Consider the following 25,063-nt stretch of genomic DNA (forward strand, 5'->3'; position numbering starts at 1 on the left):
GCTGCATGCCCTCGGGAAAAATTACGGCTGTAGTTTCCCCTTGCTTTCAGCCGTTCACAGTACCAGCACACCAAGGCCGTTTTGGTTAGTGTTACAAGGTCAGGCCAATCAATCATCCAGACTTTTGCTCCTGTAACTACTGAAAAGGCTGCTGCCCCTCTTCAGGAACCACACGTTTGTCTGGCCTATACAGTGAGGTATGTTATTTTGTGGATTTGGTAATCTTTAAACTGCAGAGTTTTGAGTAAAAACTTTAGTTTGAATCTTCGCTGTACAGTAAAAGTAATAAACACGAAGCAAAACTTAAAATCCGGCATCTCCCTCAATGAATAACACGCAGCTACATGAGCATATATAGAAATGAGTATGAATAGCGACATCGGACTTAACATAATAAAACAAAATTCGTAAAGTGACTGGTAGCGGGTATTTTTCTGGAGAAGTAACTTTCTTTCCCCTAGTCTTACCCTTATCTTGACGGGGTCGGCATGTTAATATGGATTTGTAGTGCGAGTGGAAGAGTGTGGCCGGATGCACACATCAGTGATAGTCTAAAGCTGTAAAAGGATTGCTTTTACATAGCTATTTGACCTTTTACAACTCATTATCTATACAAACACAAGCATAGTGAAATTTAAAAAGAAGCTTTGAGGAAATAAATTTTATATTATTTTTTAGGCAAAGATTGAATGTATAAGAATGTATTGTACAAAATTAGTGTACAGTTGAGAATTGGCACAGATTACTATGTTACATGGACAAAGTAACTTATGAATGTAATGAACAGGCCAAAACAGTTGGGGCAGAGGGGAGAAATGAATCGGTGGAATGTTGGTAGGGAACAATTATGGTATTTATAACAAGCATGTTACTTAATGATGCGAAAAAATGTTAACTGGCTGCTGCTACTGCTGTATAGGTGAATAATGGAACTGTGTTTGGTCAGCATTCGTTGATTAGTGTTTATTGGTAGCCTGGGTTTATAGTAATGATAGTTTTCTGCCTATAGTTCCTATATGGATAACTTCACACTTAATATCATAAGAATGTCATTCATACAGAGCATGTTCAGCAGAGGTGGAAGCTTTGTCTTGGAATCTCCAGCTCCTGTCAAGCTCCGTTTAGTAGCTATAGCCCAGTCTTGATGATCTACACATAATATGCCACACCATACATCCCAGTAGCCGACCCATCAGAACGCGATGCTGGCTGCTGGCTCGAACGTTCTTTGCCAGTTGCAACGCGCAACGCATTTTTAGAGAGAGATTAATGTGAAAGGTCTGTGGCTCTTCTTCCATCAGTCAGCAATCGTTCAGAATCATCATATTCCCTTTGCATCTTAAACTGATACTTCAACGGCACTAAGAAAAAGAATGTAACTGGAGAGTTCCAAGTATAATACTGGAAAATCCTGCTGGAACAGTTCAACCACATGCAAGGCTGCCACTAGGAAATATCCCACATCGAGAACTTGTTTCAAAACAAAGTTAAATTACATTACCCTACTCATCATTGAATAACTGTCAAGCAGAATAAGTCACCATGGAATAAAGCATCGTGAGGGGAGCCGAACATTCTTTTACCTGAGTGGACGTCAAGCTGAATGTAAAGTGCACGCACAGCCACTGCGTGCGCAGGCGGGACCGACGTTCAACGTGTCATCCTTTGCCAGTGACATCACTGGGTGCGGCATGGAGGGATATATTTAATCATTTCACTGGTATGCGGTTCTAGGCGCTACAGTCTGGAGCCGATCGACCGCTACGGTCGCAGGTTCGAATCCTACCTCAGGCATGGATGTGTGTGATGCCCTTAGGTTAGTTAGGTTTAAGTAGTTCTAAATTCTAGGCGACTGATGACCTCAGAAGTTAAGTCGCATAGTGCTCGGAGCCATTTGAACCATTTTTTTTTTTTTTTTTTTTGCTCTTTACTCACACGAAGTGCTGCTTACTATTGACAAGGGATTTAAAATTGATTCCGTCTTTTTAGATTTCCAGAAGCCTTTTGACACTGTACCACACAAGATCTCGTAGTAAAATTGCGTACATATGGAACATCGTCTCAGTTACGTGACGATCTGTGATTTCCTGTCAATGAGGTTACAGTTTACAGTAACTGACGTAAAGTCAACGAGTAAGGCAGAAGTGATTTCTGGCGTCCCACAAGATAATGTTCCAGGTCCTTTCCTGTCCCTTATCTATGTAAACAATTTAGGAGATAATCTGAGCAGCTGTCATAGGTTGTTTGCGGATGATTCCGTCATTTATTGGCTAGAAATATCATGAGAAGATCAAAACAAATTTGCAAATCTATTTAGAAAAGATATCTGTATGGTATGAAAATTGGCAGTTGACCATAAATAACGAAAAGTGCGAGGTCATCCACATGAATGCTAAAAGGAATCCGTTAAACTTCGGTTACACGATAAATCAGTCAAATCTAAAGGCCGTAAATTGAACGAAACCCCTAGGAATTACAATTACTAACAACTTAATTTGGAAGGAAAACATAGAAAATATTGTGGGGAAGGCTAACCGCAGACTGCGTTTTAATTGAAGAAAAATGTAATAGATCTACTAAAGAGACTGCCTACACTAGGCTTGTCCGTCCTCTTTTAGAATGCTGCTACGCGGCCTTAGGTTAGTTTGGTTTAATTAGTCCTAAGTTCTAGGCGACTGATGACCTCAGAAGTTAGGTCGCATAGCGCTCAGAGCTATTTGAACCATTTAACTAGTAGAATTATTAAGAGCTTGACAATATCAGTAATACCACAGATCAATGGGCGTCCCACCGGTTTCGACAGTCAAACTGATTAAGTGCGAGACATTGTTACGGTTTCGTTTTAAATCTGAAACATGCCCTACCCCTTCCCAATCAGAGAGTCAAAACTTCGTTTTACATCTACATCTACATGGTTACTCTTCAATTAACACTTAAGTGCCTGGCAGAGGGTTCATCGAACCATTTTCATACTACTTCTTTACCATTCCACTCTCGAATAGCGCGTGGGAAAAAGGAACACCTAAATCTTTCCGTTACAGCTCTGATATCTCTTATTTTATTATGATGACCATTTCTCCCTACGTAGGAGGGTGTCAACAAAATATTTTCGCATTCGGAAGAGAAAGTTGGCGATTGAAATTTCGGAAATAGATCTAGCCGCAAAGAAAACCGCCTTTGTTTCAGTGACTGCCACCCCAACTCGTGTATCATATAAGTGACTCTCTCATACTCACTGCGCGATAACACGAAACGAGCTGACCTCCTTTGCACTTTTTCGATGTCCTCCGTCAATCCTACCTGGCAAATATCCCATACCGCGCAGCAGTATTCCAGCAGAGGAAGGGCAAGTGTAATGTAGGTTGTCTCTTTAGTGGGTTTGTCGCATCTTCTAAGTATTCTGCCAACAAAGCGCAGTCTTTGTTTCGCGTTCCCCACAATATTGCCTACACGGTCTTTCCAATTTAAGATGCTTGTTATTGTAATTCCTACGTATTTAGTCAAATTGACAGCCCTTAGATTTGTGCGATTTATCGTATACCCAAAATTTATTGTATTTCTTTTAGTACCCGTGTGGATGACATCGCACTTGTCTTTGTTATGTGCCAATTGACACTTCTCGCACCATACAGAAATTCTCTCTAGATCATTTTGTAATTGGAATTGAGCGTCTGATGACTTTACTAGGCGGTAAATTACAACGTCATCTGCAAACAATTTAAGGAGGCTGCTCAGATTATCACATAGATAATTTATGCAAATCAGGAACAGTAGAGGGCCTATGACACTACCTTGCGGAACGCCAGATATAACTTCTGTTCTACTCAATGATTTACCGTCTATTACTACGAACTGTGACCTCTCTGAGAGGAAATCATAAATCCAGACACACAACTGAGACGATACTCCAAATGCACGCAATTTGATCAATAGTCGCTTGTGAGGAACGGTATCAAAAGCCTTCTGGAAACATAGGAATATGGAATCGATGAGTTCCCTTGTCGTTCATACCGCTAAAAACTTTTGAATATATTACAAAATGGGCAACCAGGAGGCTCCATTTCCCCTAACAGGCAACTTTCTATCCTGACTTCGCTGACTGTTACGGCATTCACAACTAAATTCCTGAAGTGCTATAACTCAAATGCAACAGTCCTCTGTCGTCTTTATTCGATTTAATTAACCAAGAATTTTCTATTAGCTCGTCCTAACAGACCGGCTACTCAGGTCATGAACATTTACAATTCCCGTGCCTGGGTTACCTCGCTTTGGTGCCAGCAATCCTGACCCTCTCTACGGTACCATTACGAATATGAGAGCAAATGCTGGTCTCACCTCTCCTGTTGACTAGCTCTCTCTACTTCTGTGAAAACTTTCGAATACTTTCACCACCTCGACTAACTGAAGTCTCCAGTACCTTTAGCTGAATTCTGAATAAGCAATTACAATTACGTAATAAAATATTCTTCAATGATATGAAGCCGTTACTTGAGATCTGATTTCGTATTCCCTCATGCAGTTACCGCAATAAGTCGAATAAGTGCTGGTTAATGGCACAACAAATTTTATCAAAATACAAAAGCGATTTGATGAATATCGTACCTACACGAACCACCAAATTAAATCACTATTCGTGGTTTATCATAGACGATGGATATTATGAACTGAAAGCAGAAAAGGATCTTAAGCTATAAACAGAGAAGACGGCAGAATGAAAAACTGAAAACGTAGTGGGTAAAAGGAATCATCGCCAGAAATAAGAATTCTCAAGAAATTACTGTGAGTCGTCCACACGTTTCCGGATTCGAGAAGAGTAGATAATTCACTCATTCCGTAAACTTTCCACGAGAAATCACTGTACTGCGATAAGTAATTATATTTGAGAGAAAAGAAATGCAATTGCTGAAAGGAGAATCGTACACTACTGGCCATTAAAATTACTACACCAAGAAGAAATGCAGATAATAAATTGCTATTCATTGGACAAATATATTATATTAGAACTGACATTTGATTAAATTTTCACGCAGTTTGAGTGCATAGATCCTGAGTAATCAGTACCCAGAACAACCACCTCTGGCCGTAATGATGGCCTTAATACGCCTGGGCATGAGTCAAACAGAGCTTGGATGGCGTGTACAGGTACAGCTGCCCATGCAGCTTCAACACGATACCACAGTTCATCAAGAGTAGTGACTGGCGTGTTGTGACAAACCAGTCGCTCGGCCACCATTGACCAGACGTTTTCAGTTAGTGAGAGATCTAGAGAATGTAGTGGCCAGGACAGCAGTCGAACATTTTCTCTATCCAGAAAGGACCGTACAGGACCTGCAACATGCGGTCGTGCATTATCCTGCTGAAATGTAGGATTTCACAGGGATTGAAAGAAGGATAGAGCCACTGGTCGTAACACATCTGAAATGTAACGTCCACTGTTGAAAGTGGCGTCAATGCGAACAAGAGGTGACCGAGACGTGTAACCAATGGCACCCCATACCATCACGCCGGGTAATACGCCAGTATGGCGATGACGAATACACGCTTCCAATGTGCGTTCACCGCGATGTCGCCAAACACGGATGCGATCATCATGATGCTGTAAACAGAACCTGGATTCATCCGAAAAAAATGACGTTTTGCCATTCGTGCACCCAGGTTCGTCGTTGAGTACACCGTCGGAAGCGCTCCTGTCTGTGATGCTGCGTCAAGGGTAACCGCCGCCATGGTCTCCAAGCTGATAGTCCATGCTGCTACAAACGTCGTCCAACTGTTCGTGCAGATGGTTGTTGTCTTAAAAACGTCTCCATCTGTTGACTCAGGGATCGAGACGTGGCTGCACGATCCGTTACAGCCATACAGATAAGATGCCCTTCATCTCCACTGCTAGTGATACGAGGCCGTAGGGATCCAGCACGGCGTGCCGTATTACCCTCCTGAACCCATCGATTCCATATTCTGCTAACAGTCACTGCATATGGACCAACGCGAGCAGTAATACGATAAACCGCAATCGCGATAGGCTGGAATCCGAGCTTTATCAAAGTCGGAAACATGATGATACACATTTCTCCTCCTTACACGAGGCATCACAACAATGTTTCACGAGGCAATTCCAGTCAACTGCTGTTTGTGTATGAGAAATCGGTTGGAAACTTTCCTCATGTCATTTGCATATCAGAGCATCTTCTTCCTGTCGGTTTAATTTCGCGTCTGTAGCACGTCATCTTTGTGGTGTAGCAATGTTAATGGCCAGTAGTGTAAAAATAGATTACAGCTGACAGTGGGCTTGATTATGGCTGCCGTGGTATGGCGGCAAACACCAGTGTGGACCTAGTGCTGTACTTGCAGGCGGTGATCCGGCGTCCACCCGCACACAACACCGCCGGCTGGAGGATCTTTGCAGGCGGGATTTATAGTGATCGTGAAATACGTTTACTGCAGGGCCGCGCGCCGCGCCATGCGTGAATTACGTTTACGCACACCTATCCGCCAACGTGTCTCCGGCAACAAAGTGTCGGCATTAATAACGTATCGGCGGCAGGTGCCGGCAGCGTGCTAAAATGTGATGGCGATGAAGTCGGCTGGCCCGCGTCCCTGTATTTACTCGACAGGTAAATAAAAACGAGAATTGTGAAACTACCGTGGAAGAAGGCCGTGAGCGCGTAGATACACTTTATTGGACAGTTTCAGGCTCGCTGTTTACCTTGAGATAAATTACAGTGCGTAGCAGCATACAAATATTTCCAGTATTTCAGTCTATCCGACAGCAACTATTAGTCGGAAAAAAATTTTTGTTTTAGTCTATCGCCGCAATTTCCCATTTTCCATGCGGGGGATCGACAGGGGATCTCAAGTTGATTCCGTATTATTAGATTTCCAGAAAGCTTTTGACACCGTTCCTCACAAGCGACTTCTAATCGAGCTGCGGGCCTATGGAGTATCGTCTCAGTTGTGCGGCTGGGTTCGTGATTTCCTGTCAGGAAGGTCGCAGCTCGTAGTAATAGACGGCAAATCATCGAGTAAAACTAAAGTGATATCATTCGTTTCCCAGGAAAGCGTCCTGTACCCTCTGCTGTTCCTGATCTATATAAATGACCTGGGTGACAATCTGAGCAGTTCTCTTAGGTTGTTTGCAGATGATGCTGTAATTTACCATCTAGTAAGGTCATCCGAAGACCAGTATCAGTTGCAAAGCGATTTAGAAAAGATTGCTGTATGGTGTGGCAGGTGACAGTTCACGCTAAATAACGAAAAGTGTGAGGTGATCCACATGAGTTCCAAAAGAAATCCGTTGGGATTCGATTAGTCGATAAATAGTACAATTCTCAAGGCTGTCAATTCAACTAAGTACCTCGGTGTTAAACTTACGAACAACTTCAGTTGGAAAGACCAAATAGATAATATTGTGGGGAAGGCGAGCCAAAGGTTGCGTTTCATTGGCAGGATACTTTGAAGATGCAACAAGTCCACTAAAGAGACAGCTTACACTACACTCATTCGTCCTCTGTTAGAATATTGCTGCGCGGTGTGGTATCCTTACCAGGTGGGATTGACGGAGGACATCGAAAGGGTGCAAAAAAGGGCAGCTCGTTTTGTATTTTCACGTAATAGGGGAGAGAGTGTGGCAGATATGATACACGAGTTGGGATGGAAGTCATTAAAGCAAAGACGTTTTTCGTCGCGGCGAGATCTATTTACGAAATTTCAGTCACCAACTTTCTCTTCCGAATGCGAAAATATTTTGTTGAGCCCAACCTACATAGGTAAGAATGATCGTCAAAATAAAATAAGAGAAATCAGAGCTCGAACAGAAAGGTTTAGGTGTTAGTTTTTCCCGCGCGCTGTTCGGGAGTGGAATGGCAGAGAGATGATTGTCGTTCGATGAACCCCCTGCCAAGCACATAAATGCGAATTGCAGAGTAATCATGTAGATGTAGATGTAGTTACCGGTTTCAGTGCACAGCACTATCCCAGGCCGTCCTATGATAAACAAATTACAGCACATACTTAAAACTATGATGTAACAAACATTTACAAAATGTTTTCTCTCCGGAATAGCAGTTTCAAAAAGAATACCACAACTTTAAAAATGTGTATTTAATGAAAGAAACATAATATAACCTTCTGTTATACATCATTACAAAGAGTATTTAAAAAGGTTTTTTTCACTCAAAAACAAGTTCAGAGATGTTCAATATGGCCTCCTCCAGACACTCGAGCAATATCAACCCGATACTCCAACTCGTTCCACACTCTCTGTAGCATACCAGGCGTAACAGTTTGGATAGCTGCTGTTATTTCTCGTTTCAAATCATCAGTGGTGGCTGGGAGAGGTGGCCGAAACACCATATCCTTAACATACCCCCATAAGAAAAAATCTGGATACGTGCTACATTTTCATCACTCGTTATCGGCCGTCCAGAACTTTTCCCTTTGCACAAACACCCATTCTCTGTAAACTGTTTATACCAACGTTTAATACACCACCTATCAGGAGGTTTAACACCATACTTCGTTCGAAATGCACGCTGAACAACTGTCGTCGATTCACTTCTGCTGTACTCAATAACACAAAAAGCTTTCTGTTGAGCGGTCGCCATCTTAGCATCAACTGACGCTGACGCCTAGTCAACAGCGCCTCAAGCGAACAAATGTACAACTAAATGAAACTTTATAGCTCCCTTAATTCTACGACAGATAGTGCTTAGCTCTGCCTTTTGTCGTTGCAGAGTTTTAAATTCCTAAAGTTGTGGTATTCTTTTTGAATCACCCTTTGAAACGTCCCCTTAGAGAAATTATACAAGACTGTGCTTAAACTGACATACAATACTTTTAGCGCAACGCAATCTGACTTTCAAAAATCCCTGCAAAAGAATGGCCCTGAGTAACATTAAACTGTACCTTTCAGAAATCACTTACCTCACAAAAATCTTCATTACTCGAACTACTGCAGTACAGCGAGCGCCACTACTGCCAGCCAAATAAAAGATTCAAACTACGGAAGGCACTAACTACTGATAGGGATAGTTAGCAAATGAAAGATATTAATAGAGAACAAACAATGTATTTACCTTAGTATCATCAAAAGTCATAATATATATAGCAGTTCATGACAAATTACAAAACTCCGCCATCTCTCTCCCCACATCCACCACTGCTGGCGGCTCACCTCCAACTGCGCAACGCTACGCGCTGTTCACAGCCAGCTGCCTAACACTACAATGGCGAGTATTACAACAATGCAAAGCAGACACAGACTGCACACAGCACAGCCAGTGATTTTCATACAGAGGTGGCATTACCAATAAAAAAACCTAAACAGCCTACTTACACCTGTACAGTGCAACCGTAAGGTACTGTGATCAGGCAGAGTGTTGTGACCACCTACCTAACAGGCGGTATGTCCACCTTTGGCACGGATAACAGCGGCGACGCGTCGTGACGTGGAATCGATGAGGCTATGGTAGGCAGCGGGAGAGAGCTGGCAGGTTAGCACCACATCTGCACACACGTGGCACCTAAAGCGCCTGAATTCAGGGCAGGGGGGCGTTCAATCACATCCTATATGCGTCCGATCGGATTCAGATCTGGCGATTTGGTGGGCCAGCGCATCAAATGGAACTCGCCACTGTTCCTCGAGCCACTCAGCACACTCGTGGCGTTGTGACGTGCCACATTATCATGTTGAAAAATGCCACTTCTGTCGGAAAACATGATCGTCTTGGAGGGGTGTACATGGTCTGAAAGCAGTGTACGATACTCCTTGACCGTCATGGTGCCTTGCACGAGCTCCACCGGACCCATGGATGATCACATGAATGTTCCCCAGAGTATAATGGAACCGCCGCCAACTTGTCTCTGTCCTGCAGTACATCTACATCCACATTTATACTCAGCAAGGCACCCAGTGCCGTGTGGCGGGGGGCACTTTACGTGCCACTGTCATTGCCTCCATTTCCTGTTCCAGTCGCGTATGGTTCGCGGGAAGAACGACTGCCGGAAAGCGTCCGTGCGAGCTCGAATCTCTCTAATTTTACATTCGCGATCTCCTCAGGAGGTATAAGTAGGGGGAAGCAATAGATTCGATACCTCAACCAGAATCGCACCCTCTCGAAGCCTGGACAGCAAGCTACACCGCGATGCAGAGCGCCTCTCTTGCAGAGTCTGCCACTTGAATTTGCTAAACATCTTCGTAACGCTATCACGCTTACCAAACAACCCTGTGTCGAAACGCGCCGCTCTTCTTTGGATCTTCTCTACCTCCTCTGTCAACCCGACCTGGTACGGATCCCACACTGGACCAATACTCAAGTATAGGTCGAACGAGTGTTTTGTAAGCCGCTTCCTTTGTTGATGAACTACATTTTCTAAGGACTCTCCCAATGAATCTCAACCTGGCACCCGCCTTACCAACAATTAATTTTACATAATCATTCCACTTCAAATCGTCCCTTACGCATACTCCCACATATTTTATAGAAGTAACTGCTACGAGTGTTTGTTCCGCTATCATATAATCACACAATAAAGGATCCAGGTGTCAAGGAACTGATCCACTGGAAGATGACAGATTGACGCCGCCCTATTAGAATGATGAAGAAGGTATCGGGACTAAACAGACCATGCAAAGCTCTGCCACTGTGCCAATGTCCAGTGCGTATGGTCACGTGCCCATTTCAGTCGTAGTTGCTGAGGTCGTGGTGTTGACATTGGCAAATGCGTGAATCGTCGGCTGCTGAGGCCCATCGCTAGGAGCGTTCGGTGCTCTGTGTGTCCAGACACAACTGAGCTCTGACCAGCACTGAAGTCTGATGTTAGTTCTGCCACATTTCTCAGAATGCCCAGCCTAAGACGTCCGACATCTGTAATGAGATGCGACCATCCAAATACCACGACGGCTGGACGTGGTTCCACCTTGGTTTCTCAACGTGTTGATGACACTCATTACAGGTGTCCTCGCACACCTAAAAAGTCGTGCAGTTACCGAAATGCTCGTCTAGAGCCTCCGGGCCATCACAGTCTGACCTCAGTCAAACTTAGGTAGATCGCGCGCCTTTCCCCTTCTACACACGGACAGAACGCTCACTGATACTACAAGCACCGTGCGTGTGTCCGACTAGCAGTCATTCCTCGCCAGGTGACGCCGCTATCGCCTGGACGGGTTTAAATCTACAGCAGGTTGGTAATATGGCTGATCAGTGAATATAGATCGCACCTTATCCCTGCCACGCAGTCGCCCGCTTACAATTAGGTGTGTCAAATTCTAAATGGAAAAGTCAATGCTGAAATCTTCAACTGGATGCCATTTTTGGCTAGCAGTCATAGAAGAACCCACTATGTATAGTTCCTTTGTTTTTTTTCTTAAAGGCAAGAGTCATAGTGTAATGTTTCTAGTTCATTTTTGGGTTTCAAGGGAAGTTATGTGAGCTTTATACTTACATTGGATGTGTTATACATATCTCATATGGGTAGGATGACCATTTTTCAGCCGGCCGAAGTGGCCGTGCGGTTAAAGGCGCTGCAGTCTGGAACCGTAAGACCGCTACGGTCGCAGGTTCGAATCCTGCCTCGGGCATGGATGTTTGTGATGTCATTAGGTTAGTTAGGTTTAACTAGTTCTAAGTTCTAGGGGACTAATGACCTCAGAAGTTGAGTCCCATAGTGCTCAGAGCCATTTGAACCATTTTTTGAACCATTTTTCAAACAGTAGTTTTCGATAGTCGATATGTTACACAACAGAGGCGCCTATGTTTTTTTGACAGAGGTAAGAGGCTTTTACGTTTTACGGACGGACCTCGCAATTTACTTTTCGTAGAATAACAACGTAAAGATCTTTGACTGGTAGTAGCAACGTGATTTCGGTAAGCATTATAAGAGAATGCTCGTGAGAGCGTCAGGTGTTGGCTGTGCTACAGAGCGGCTTGAAATATCTTGAAGAGCAAAGAGAGAAAGATACGGAGGACGATCAGTTTTTGTTTATGATTTGGTGAAGATTAATTGGACAAGTCAAACTTGTGTTATTCCTACATTACTTGCTTGCGAGTAATTATGTAGGTTAGTTGGTTCCATTGTTCAGATGAGAAAAGAAAAGTTTTCTATTCAGATGGCTTTCACTCAGCGATTATAGATTCACCACAGCTTTACCATTTCTACATCTATATTTATCCTCCTCAAGACACCCAGCGGTGTGTGGTGGAGGGCACTTTACGTGCCACTGTCATTACCTCCCTTTCCTGTTCCAGTCGCGTATGGTTCGCGGGAAGTACGACTGCCGGAAAGCCTCCGTGCGCGCTCGAATCTCTCTAATTTTACATTCGTGATCTCCTCGGGAGTTATAGGTAGGGGGCAGCAGTATATTCTATACCTCATCCAGAAACGCACCCTCTCGAAACCTGGACAGCAAGCTACACTGCGATGCAGAGCGCCTCTCTTGCAGGGTCTGCCACTTGAGTTTGATAAACATCTGCGTAAAGCTATCACGCTAACAAAATAACAGTGTGACGAAACGCGCCGCTCATCTTTGGATCTTCTCTATCTCCTCTGTCAACCCGACCTGGTACGGATCCCACACTGATGAGCAATACTCAAGTATAGGTCGAACGAGTGTTTTGTAAGCCACCTCATTTGTTGATGGACTACATTTTCTAAGGACACTTCCAATGAATCTCAACCTGGCTCCCGCCTTACCAACGATTAATTTTATATGATCATTCCACTTCAAATCGTTCCGTACGCATACTCCCAGATATTTTACAGAAGTAACAGCTACCAGAGTTTGTTCCGCTATCATATAATCATACAATAAAGGATCCTTCTTTCTATGTATTCAGAATACATTTCATTTGTCTACGTTATGGGTCAGTTGCCACTCCCTGCACCAAGTGCCTATCCACTGCAGATCTTCCTGCATTTCGCTACAATTTTTTTAATGCTCCAGTTTCTCTGTATACTACAGCATAATCCGCGAAAAGCCGCATGCAAATCCGACACTATCTAGTTAATCACTTGGAACAATAAAATTTTTTGTAACAGGTAAATTTTGTGAAGATGATTTTGATATCGAGGCAATGAGATTCCGATTTTTGCAGTAGTTTTTAAAGGTCAATTTTCCTTGAGTTATTTAGCACGTTCAAATTCCACCACCATCTCGTCACGAAAGAGTTTCCTATTGCGTTTTCTGATTACGTTTGTCTCCGCATTGCACTCTGCAGAACGTGACACATGATATCTTTAGAATAGTTGCACGTCCCTGCCTTGCACCTGGGCAAGGTTTTTCGTTTATTTAGCTTGCTTCCTGCTGCGCTGTACATTTTATGTTCATCACTTTGAGCAGTATCAAGTTTCCGTAGCCAGAGGTAAACTATGCAAAACTTGTTACGGCCAGTTTTACAGCACAGTGAGGTTACAGTTAGATCATTCACAGTCACATTTGTTTTCCAAATTCGTTATCAGGTCAGTTTAACTAAAGTTCAGTTCAGATTTCATTTCAAATGCAAACAGTTTTACTTCACACTGTTACCTTCACGTCTGCAGTGTTTGGAGTTAGCTTTGTTAGATTGCGCACATAATGTTACAGGAGATTTTTGTAGAAGCATTTCAGTGATTTCTTCTTCCAAAATTCGTTCAACAATTTATAGAGCGTTTTTATTCTATTAGCTTCGTGTGTTGTAATATCTAGTCATTTGTTACATTGCGCATTGTAGCGCTGTTCACTTACGCAAACTGTGAAATTCCACGGGATTGCTTCTCTAATTTACAGTTTTGGTTTTCTAAATTAAAAGTACAGTCATACACTTTGTTTTGACGAATCATTTATCAGCTAACGTGTCCTTAAATACATCGCTTGTATTGTTCAGGATTACAATATATATGTTGTTGTTGTGGTCCTCAGTCCTGAGACTGGTTTGATGCAGCTCTCCACGCTACTCTATCCTGTGCAAGCTTCTTCATCTCCCAGTATGTACTGCAGCCTACATCCCTCTGAATCTGCTTAGTGTATTCATCTCTTGGTCTCCCTCTACGATTTTTACCCTCCACGCTGCCCTCCAATACTAAATTGGTGATCCCTTGATGCCTCAGCACATGTGATACCAACCGATCCCTTCTTCTAGTCAAGTTGTGCCACAATCTCCTCTTCTCCCAATTCCTATTCATTACCTCCTCATTAGTTATGTGATCTACCCATCTAATCTTCAGCATTCTTCTGTAGCGCCACATTTCGAAAGCTTCAATTCTCTTCTTGTCCAAACTAGTTATCGTCCATGTTTCACTTCCATACATGGCTACACTCCATACATATACTTTCAAAAACAGCTTCCTGATACTTAAATCTATACTCGATGTTAACAAATTTCTCTTCTTCAGAAACCCTTTCCGTGCCATTGACAGTTTACATTTTGTATCCTCTCTACTTCGACCATCATCAGTTACTTTGCTCCCCAAATAGCAAAACTTCTTTACTACTTTCAGTGTCTGATTTCCTAATCTAATTCCCCCAGCATTACCCGACTTAATTCACATATACACTCCTGGAAATGGAAAAAAGAACACATTGACACCGGTGTGTCAGACCCACCATACTTGCTCCGGACACTGCGAGAGGGCTGTACAAGCAATGATCACACGCACGGCACAGCGGACACACCAGGAACCGCGGTGTTGGCCGTCGAATGGCGCTAGCTGCGCAGCATTTGTGCACCGCCGCCGACAGTGTCAGCCAGTTTGCCGTGGCATACGGAGCTCCATCGCAGTCTTTAACACTGGTAGCATGCCGCGACAGCGTGGACGTGAACCGAATGTGCAGTTGACGGACTTTGAGCGAGGGCGTATAGTGGGCATGCGGGAGGCCGGGTGGACGTACCGCCGAATTGCTCAACACGTGGGGCGTGAGGTCTCCACAGTACATCGATGTTGTCGCCAGTGGTCGGCGGAAGGTGTACGTGCCCGTCGACCTGGGACCGGACCTCAGCGACGCACGGATGCACGCCAAGAGCGTAGGATCCTAAGCAGTGCCGTAGGGGACCGCACCGCCACTTCCCAGCAAATTAGGGACACTGTTGCTCCTGGGGTATCGGCGAGGACCATTCGCAACCGTCTCCATGAAGCTGGGCTACGGTCCCGCACACCGTTAGGCCGTCTTCCGCTCACGCCCCAACATCGTGCAGCCCGCCTCCAGTGGTGTCGCGACAGGCGTGAATGGAGGGACGAATAGAGACATGTCGTCTTCAGCGATGAGAGTCGCTTCTGCCTTGGTGCCAATGATGGTCGTATGCGTGTTTGGCGCCGTGCAGGTGAGCGCCACAATCAGGACTGCATACGACCGATGCACACAGGGCCAACACCCGGCATCATGGTGTGAGGAGCGATCTCCTACACTGGCCGTACACCACTGGTGATCGTCGAGGGGACACTGAATAGTGCACGGTACATCCAAACCGTCATCGAACCCATCGTTCTACCATTCCTAGACCGGCAAGGGAACTTGCTGTTCCAACAGGACAATGCACGTCCGCATGTATCCCATGCCACCCAACGTGCTCTAGAAGGTGTAGGTCAACTACCCTGGCCAGCAAGATCTCCGGATCCGTCCCCCATTGAACATGTTTGGGACTGGATGAAGCGTCGTCTCACGCGGTCTGCACGTCCAGCACGAACGCTGGTCCAACTGAGGCGCCAGGTGGAAATGGCATGGCAAGCCGCTCCACAGGACTACATCCAGCATCTCTACGATCGTCTCCATGGGAGAATAGCAGCCTGCATTGCTGCGAAAGGTGGATATACACTGTACTAGTGCCGACATTGTGCATGCTCTGTTGCCTGTGTCTATGTGCCTGTGGTTCTGTCAGTGTGATCATGTGATGTATCTGACCCCAGGAATGTGTCAATAAAGTTTCTCCTTCCTGGGACAATGAATTCACGGTGTTCTTATTTCAATTTCCAGGAGTGTAGATACACGAGCATAAAAAAAATAGTTGTCAGTCCCGCCCAGGTCCAGTTAATATGATCTATTAAACATAGAAATGTTAAATACTAAAAAAATCTAAAGAATAAATTTAGCATAAAGTATGAAACTTAAGAAATCACGTAATAAAGCAAAGAAGAAAGCAGTCCCCACTGTCATGAAACATTGAAAGCAAAGTAGCAAATCATGGTAGCCTCGTTCACATTCACAGTTGGTGCACGGTTTATACCACTGTAAAACATGAATATCAGCATGAATCGCTTAATAAACACTGCGTGGTCATAACAATAGCATTGCACATTTAAAACACAACATTTTGTTTACTGAAAAGATATCCTGCATCCATGGCGAACAGCGGTGCACTGTGGCTGTTAGTCTGCATCTGTCAGTTGACGCTCTTTGGGGTCATTTCTAGTTTCATGTTCATTTGTGCAGTGTCCGTGCGTACGCTGGGGCTTTATGGGGGTGGGGGGTGGGGAGGGGGGCGCATTTACTTTCCTTCACACCGTGTCGCAGATCATCAACCCGTCAAAGTAATGATAGCCTGTCCTCAAACTTAGGGTGCAGTTATGAGAGGTTGCATCGATGGGTTCTGATATTAGGAGAACGCCGCAGGACGAACCAAATTGCTCTGAGCACTATGGGACTCAACTTCTGAGGTCATCAGTCCCCTAGAATTTAGAACTACTTAAACCTAACTAACCTAAGGACGTCACACACATCCATGCCCGAGGCAGGATTCGAACCTGCGATCGTAGCGGTGTCGCGGTTCCAGACTGTAGCGCCCAGAACCGCACGGCCACTCCGGCCGGCGCAGGACGAACCGATATTAGTTGTATCAAGCGATAAGGAGGCATATAACAAGTACTGGTATTGATTTTTGCTTTGCAGTAATGTTAGTGAGGGTGTTTTCATTCGGTAATGAATTCAACCACGTGAGTAGACCTCCTATTATACAACGTGTGCAAAATCTGTAGGGTCTTAACTATTCAAACGAGAAAGGATCCAAAATGTCTATAATGAGAAAAGGGGCAAATGATCTCAAATTGGATATTTAGTTTTCTATTGAACTGATCATCTTCTAGCTCGTAGCAAATACTTAAACTCCTAGCAACATTTCAAAGCGATAACCGCCAATGTAGTCCGATTCGTTACAACTGTGCATTAACCTTCTTTCAACCTCCCTCCTATCTGCAGCACAATGAGACAGGCAGCTACTATCCTACCAACGACCCCTTCGTCAGTTTTTATTCGAATCGCATTCAGCAAAGTTTTACGTTATCTCGCAGGAAAGTATCCGGTAGGGGTGAGATCAGGCGTGTTTCTGGTTAAGGTAAACGACCTCCAGTCCAGCAGTGAGGGCACCTTTTCATTAGATTCTCGCTACATCAGTATACTCGTACAAATGTCATAATGTGCTGATATGTTGAAACAATAATGTTCCGCTGTCAAAACTTTCTGCAACAATTGCGACAGCACATTTCCAATGAACAGCAGATGACGTGTGCGAAGGAGAACACAACGGGATAATTAATCAGAACTAACCGTGTAATCTAGTGGTGTCCTGATCTCTTTATGTGACACTCAGTGAACTTAAGTTTCGTCAAAAGCGGCATTTTGATATGAAAAGGGGAGAAAAGTTACTGGCCAACTCAAAATCATTAACGCTGTACTCATATACACGCCATGTACGTTAAATGAAGCTGAGAAAATGCAGGATCAACGATGTCTAATAAACATCAGTCTCTGAAATTAAATATGGTTCCCACAAGTATAATAGTACTAATTTTGTTGAATAATAAGTACGTATACACCTAGAAATGCACTCATTAGAGTTGTAAAACTATCGTAAGCTGCCATAGACTACCATAAGTAAGCGTGGGCTATGGCAGTTCTCCTAAAAGCTTTAGTCAGTTAAGGTTGTATCCGCATTACCTGTAGGTTGCGTGTGTTGCATACATGTCGGGTGTTACCTCATAACGATCGCTTTCTTTGCGTATGCAATCAGTGTCTTACTAGATTCCTCTAGATGCCGGATGCGATGAACAGTCTGTAAACTGAGTAAGGATATATAAAGGGCAGGTAAACTATGAAAGATTTTAGTTCTAAATAGTTATCCTCCTGTCTGTTACTTAAGAATAAACAGTATTTATAACAAACTTGAAATTACCAATATTTAATTCAGGTTTTATTCGCAAAGTGTTGATTCGTAACGTGAAACACATTGATGTTGTAGTAAAAATAAGACAAGCAATACAGTTTTATCACACACAGCTAGAACGATGTAAAAATAAATAAATTGGCCAGGCTTCCGTACAAACATAATTATGTGTATAGACAGTTCATCCATCCCAGGAATCTCGATCATATTTGCCTTTTATCGACATTGATACCGGCAAGATGTCGGTCTCAGGAATTCTAAGACTCTCGAGAATGTGTTAAAGTCTGAAATCGGATATAAAATGACGAAAGAGTATTTATCCATGAGATGTAATTACATATTAATAGCTTTCAGATTTTTTGCTTTACTTGTACCGTGAAACTTTTTCCTTCCCAAATTTCATGATTCCATCCAAGGGGAAGTAACATATAGATTTTAATGAGAGAGTTCGCGAGCATAAAAATGTGTGACACAAGTCGCTGTATCTTTTGATTGCATTGACTTAGAAGCTAATGTTTACAATATCGCGAAGGGATCATAGACCTTAGCATGTGACACAGATTTCAACTTGTTACGTCACCCGTTTCTGAGAAAGAAACGGACAGACAGACAGTCTAATAAACAACAAAAATTTTTTTCGTGTGATGTAGTTACAGATTAACGACTTTTGGAGTTTTCGCTTTGGTTGTAGTGTGAAACCTTGCTCCTTGACAAATTTCCTGATTCTAGGTCAACGGGAAGTAACCTGTAGTTTTTGATGAGTGAGTTTTCGGGTATCAAAATATGTGACATAAATGGCCCTATCTTTTGATAGCATTCACCTACAAGCTAATGTTTTTTCAGTCGCAAAGATACGATAAACGTTAATATGTGGCAAAAATTTGAACTTGATAATTGTAACCGTTTCTAAGACAAGGTGTGTTAAGAGACGGACGGACAGGCAGATAATCTGATAACAAAACTAATTTAAAAAAATTTTGTTTGATATAATTGGAAATTAACAATTTTCGGATTTCTTACTTTAGTTGTAGTACGAAACCTTGCTTCTCAGCAAATTTCATGGTTCTAGGTGAAAGGGAGGTACCCTGTAGGTGTTGATGAGCGAATTTGCGAGTTTCAGGTACGTGACAACGATGGCCGCATCTTTTGACTCCATTGTTTTAGTAGTTTCATTTTTTTGCGTCGCCAAGGGACAGTAGACCGTAATATTTTGACATACGTTTCAAGTTGGTACCTCTGCACGTTCCTGAGAAAAATGGTTTTGCAAAGTCCAGCAAACAGACGGACAGACAGCAAAGTGATTCTATGATGGTTCCGTTTTCATCGACTGAGTTATGAAAAAAAAAGTCAGACATCGATTCAATAATTCGTCTAACTCATAGAAGACGACTTTCTGTTATTCATAAACAACTTTCACATTCATCAATAATAGCAGGAAACTCTTGCCTTTGATCATGATGAAGAGCGTTCTACTGAATACAGAATAACAATAATAATCATATATTTTTTATGTTGGTGTATGTAAACTTCACTTGCATCAGAAAAATTGCTTTGGTCACATAAAGGCCAGAAGTTACGCGATCAGCTAATTTTTATTACTTATAAAATGCCACTTATATTCTGTGAGGATGTAAAATACACAATGGAATAACACTGGATGACGTGCGGTTCTAATTATGTGCAAAACAAACAAACAACCAAACAAAAAAACAAAGAGAAGTGGTCGGCTCCCAGTTTCTTTTAAACATTCATTTATATTTCTTTCTCTACCAATTCTACGAATATTACGCGTAATCCTACCATTTACTGCGACATTTATGTACTGTACCAAAACTAACGAATCGTAGTTTTGGTAAAACGCAACGCAACTCTAGCACCCAGTTACTCGCAATACACTGACGCGCGCAAGCTATGGAAGTCACGTAATATTGTAAACGCGTGTACACCAGCTGACGGATTTGAATGCAACGCCCGCTGCGGTTCTCGATCAGTCAGGTAAAGCATATTTATGACAGGTTCGTGCGCATGTCGCATAATGGCGGTTTGCAAATATGGCAACTTAAAAATCTGAATTTTCCATTACGTCAACATCAGAATCTGTGGTACGCGGAAAATGCAGTAAATGAATGGGAGGACGCGTGACAACTATTTTACAAATGAACAGAAAATTTACTGGGAGGGATGTGGAGCAAACACTACGTTTATATGGTACTACAGTTTCGGCAATTCATGGTAACAGCGTCGATCTAAATGTATGACAATATGACAAGTAGCAACATTTTATTTTAAAGAGATAACACACAATAGATAACTTTTTCAACTTAGAGCCTGATCCTGTTTAGTAGTCTGTTTCAAAAATTTCCTCTTTACCTGCACCTCAAGTCGTTGCAATGTTCAGAGACGGTGTATCAACGACGACGTATGATACAGGTACCTGCCAATTCTACGTTCCAAATAATGTCTCCAGATCCGTTATTCATCTGTTCCAGGTAGTGATAAGACTTCCGTACTATCTATCGCAGCTGTCGTTGGGATCCTGATGTCGCCAGAATTGTTTCCACGACGTGGGGCACTAATTTGTTTCTGGTGTGTAGTTGTCTATACGATGTTCTACTCCGTGGCATCTGCGAACCAATTTCAGTTCACTGAGAGACACGACATAGTCCAAAGCTTATTAATAGAAAAGCACTATCCTCGTAATTTCCAAATCTAACATCATGCACACACATTGTTTCGCCAGCGATGTACATCCTTTGAACACGCGAGAACTGACTTAATTCATCCAGAAGTGAAACCACAGTTCACAGTCAAAGTAATCAATGTGGCCCTGGAGTTCCCATTGATAAGGTACATGTATTAATGTCAGTTTTTTGTTCGTGTCCTCTCACGCGAAAGTGAGCCTATCAATCATGCCACCACGTCAAACATGATCGTTTTCTTGTCGTCGACCCTACTTCTCGATTCACTTTCGGTAGTCTGAACAGATCCTCTTATAGCAATCATACATAAAAACATTTACGTTCATATTTATTTAAATGTCATTAACTATCAAATTAATGAATAAAAGTTATATAGGCGCCCCAGAGCTAAAACTTTACAAATATACACTGGTGACATCGAACTCCAGTAAGAGCAATGACACTACTCGAAAATGCAGTACTGGAAAAATCAACTTAAAGAATTCAATAAAACGTGTATTGAAATAGTATAAGCGTCCTTTAAATTTCAGACGAGTAATTTTGCTAGTAAATTCCATAACAGTCTATAGAACAGTGATACAGACATGTACACTCCTGGAAATGGAAAAAAGAACACATTGACACCGGTGTGTCAGACCCACCATACTTGCTCCGGACACTGCGAGAGGGCTGTACAAGCAATGATCACACGCACGGCACAGCGGACACACCAGGAACCGCGGTGTTGGCCGTCGAATGGCGCTAGCTGCGCAGCATTTGTGCACCGCCGCCGTCAGTGTCAGCCAGTTTGCCGTGGCATACGGAGCTCCATCGCAGTCTTTAACACTGATAGCATGCCGCGACAGCGTGGACGTGAACCGTATGTGCAGTTGACGGACTTTGAGCGAGGGCGTATAGTGGGCATGCGGGAGGCCGGGTGGACGTACCGCCGAATTGCTCAACACGTGGGGCGTGAGGTCTCCACAGTACATCGATGTTGTCGCCAGTGGTCGGCGGAAGGTGCACGTGCCCGTCGACCTGGGACCGGACCGCAGCGACGCACGGATGCACGCCAAGACCGTAGGATCCTACGCAGTGCCGTAGGGGACCGCACCGCCACTTCCCAGCAAATTAGGGACACTGTTGCTCCTGGGGTATCGGCGAGGACCATTCGCAACCGTCTCCATGAAGCTGGGCTACGGTCCCGCACACCGTTAGGCCGTCTTCCGCTCACGCCCCAACATCGTGCAGCCCGCCTCCAGTGGTGTCGCGACAGGCGTGAATGGAGGGACGAATGGAGACGTGTCGTCTTCAGCGATGAGAGTCGCTTCTGCCTTGGTGCCAATGATGGTCGTATGCGTGTTTGGCGCCGTGCAGGTGAGCGCCACAATCAGGACTGCATACGACCGAGGCACACAGGGCCAACACCCGGCATCATGGTGTGGGGAGCGATCTCCTACACTGGCCGTACACCACTGGTGATCGTCGAGGGGACACTGAATAGTGCACGGTACATCCAAACCGTCATCGAACCCATCGTTCTACCATTCCTAGACCGGCAAGGGAACTTGCTGTTCCAACAGGACAATGCACGTCCGCATGTATCCCGTGCCACCCAACGTGCTCTAGAAGGTGTAAGTCAACTACCCTGGCCAGCAAGATCTCCGGATCTGTCCCCCATTGAGCATGTTTGGGACTGGATGAAGCGTCGTCTCACGCGGTCTGCACGTCCAGCACGAACGCTGGTCCAACTGAGGCGCCAGGTGGAAATGGCATGGCAAGCCATTCCACAGGACTACATCCAGCATCTCTACGATCGTCTCCACGGGAGAATAGCAGCCTGCGTTGCTGCGAAAGGTGGATATACACTGTACTAGTGCCGACATTGTGCATGCTCTGTTGCCTGTGTCTATGTGCCTGTGGTTCTGTCAGTGTGATCATGTGATGTATCTGATCCCAGGAATGTGTCAATAAAGTTTCCCCTTCCTGGGACAATGAATTCACGGTGTTCTTATTTCAATTTCCAGGAGTGTAGTTCCGTTCTCGTCGAATGTGATGTGTTATCAGGTAATTACTAATTAATATTTTGAATTGTATCACTTTTCTTGGTTCTCTAAACTCTTTTTTGTTTTCTTAGGACCCTTCATGAAATACTTTTGCTCATTTTCCACACCAAATAACATATTTCTGTTTTCTCTTCCTGTAATATAATACGAAATTCGATTTTCCATCAGACAGAATTAGTACGTAAGTTAAAATAAGAAACGAGAAACAAGTTGAATTTATTGTATTAGAAAAAACATTATGCGGAATTGCCATATATGAAAATTAAGACAATTTGACACAGAACACCAGTTGGATACAATTTAAGGGACACAATTTACGAAAATATAGAATCATAATGTAGGGATATTTTTTACCGAGAAAAGGGGTTCAATATGATCTTACTTTATGGCAGACATTTCCATATTTTTCTTGTACACCGTAACGCACGAATTTTCTTAATATTTATAACGGCTGTAATCGTCAAAATAAAAGTGTCTGTTCCCTCAGAATTGCATGCTTGTGTGAAGATTATTATAGTGTGAAGAACAGACACCGTATAAACATTGACATTGCGACAATCAACGATATAAAAAATTACATTCAACTTACTTTACAGATTACAAGTTTCACAACTCAGAATGTGCCGCTCTTCTTGACTGACCCAACCAAACCTGCCAGTGGCAACGTTAAAGAAGTGGTGCTGTTTTTGCCGTGGCTAATCATGCAGTACAGGTAGCCCCAATCAAAACTCACATAGATGCCGTGAAGTGGACAAATTGAGGGACAGAAATGTGACGTTTCTGGTGCAAGTTGGAGCACTTCACACCTATTTTTCAGTGACAAAAACTAAAAATTGCCATTTTTGAGGTGTCACTTTTCCTGCCGGGCTCCGATATAAAACGAGCGTTGCCTACGACCTTTAACCACTCCACGGTAGGAAGAATGGAAGATTAGGCTGTAACGTCCCGTCGACAACATTAGAGACGGAGCATAAGATCTGATTATGAAACGGTGGGGGACGAAATCGGTTGTGCTGTTTTAAAGGAGTCATCCCTGCCTTTTTTCGGGAACGATTTAGGGACACCACGGAAACCGAAACCAGGACGATTTGAAGCTTGTTTTAAGCGTTATCCTCGCGCATTCGAGTCCAGTGTGGTAACCACTGAGAGACCGTGCTCCTCTCCGCTCCAGACATGGCTATTATGTTAGGTGAAAACGTGATCTACTCGTAATTTGAAAGACACCTGATCTGTGAACAACGTAACTTGTAGAACGTTCAGCAGTGCTGTATCGCGTCGATTAACCATTCATAGAAGTAAACTGCGACCTCTGCATCCATTTCTCCTGCCTCTGATAAACCATTGAACTGCGACTTCAGAATCAATTGGATATAGGATGCAGCAGTGCACTACAGTCCTCGGCAAGCCATTGATAGAACTAAACTGTGACTCAATATGAATCGACTGGAAATTTTGATAGTAGTGTAACTACTGCTATCAGTACTCTCAAGACTGCACTATTAGTAGCATGCATTTCACGGGCAAGTTGAGGAATGCTTATTGATATAGTTTTTTCGCAAGATCAAATATCTTCTCAAATTATATCGTGCGATTAATTTTCTGTTTAGAACCCTGGTCAGCTCTCCTAGAGTTGAACGATCCATTCCCCATGGTAACATATATTTTTCCACTAGTATGACGCTTGCTGTGGGATTTCTTAATCCGCGTAGTGCTTAGAATGTACGTCCGCTGGGAGGTGGTGTTATGATGCTTGGTGAGAATGTCTCACAACAGGAGTTCTGGTGCACTCATTCAAGTTACCGTCAATACCAACGCGGACGTTTATTTAAACATTCAAAGAGACAAAGTGTTAGCTTTTTTTCTACGTCTTGATGAGTGGGCCGTGGACACTTCGTGTTCCAAGGTGATGACAGCTGTGTTCACAGGACTGCAACTATACATGTTTCTGGTTTCATGAACAGTGGGGTATCCTTTCGCACCTGACTGGTTCCCTAAATCGTCTGATGCTTATCCCAAAGGAACTGTCTACCACTATTAGGAACGGCGGTATTTGTACGACGTCTGATCATGTGAATGCTTTCAACTGGATACGGCACACCTGAAGCAATTTGCAGACTCTCTTCTGTTCCGCCTGCCGGTGTGGCCGAGCGGTTCTAGGCAATTCAGTCCGGAATTGCGAATTTCTAGAAAGAATTGC

The sequence above is a fragment of the Schistocerca piceifrons genome, chromosome 6, assembly GCF_021461385.2.
Source record: "Schistocerca piceifrons isolate TAMUIC-IGC-003096 chromosome 6, iqSchPice1.1, whole genome shotgun sequence".
Classification (NCBI taxonomy): Eukaryota; Metazoa; Arthropoda; class Insecta; order Orthoptera; family Acrididae; genus Schistocerca; species Schistocerca piceifrons.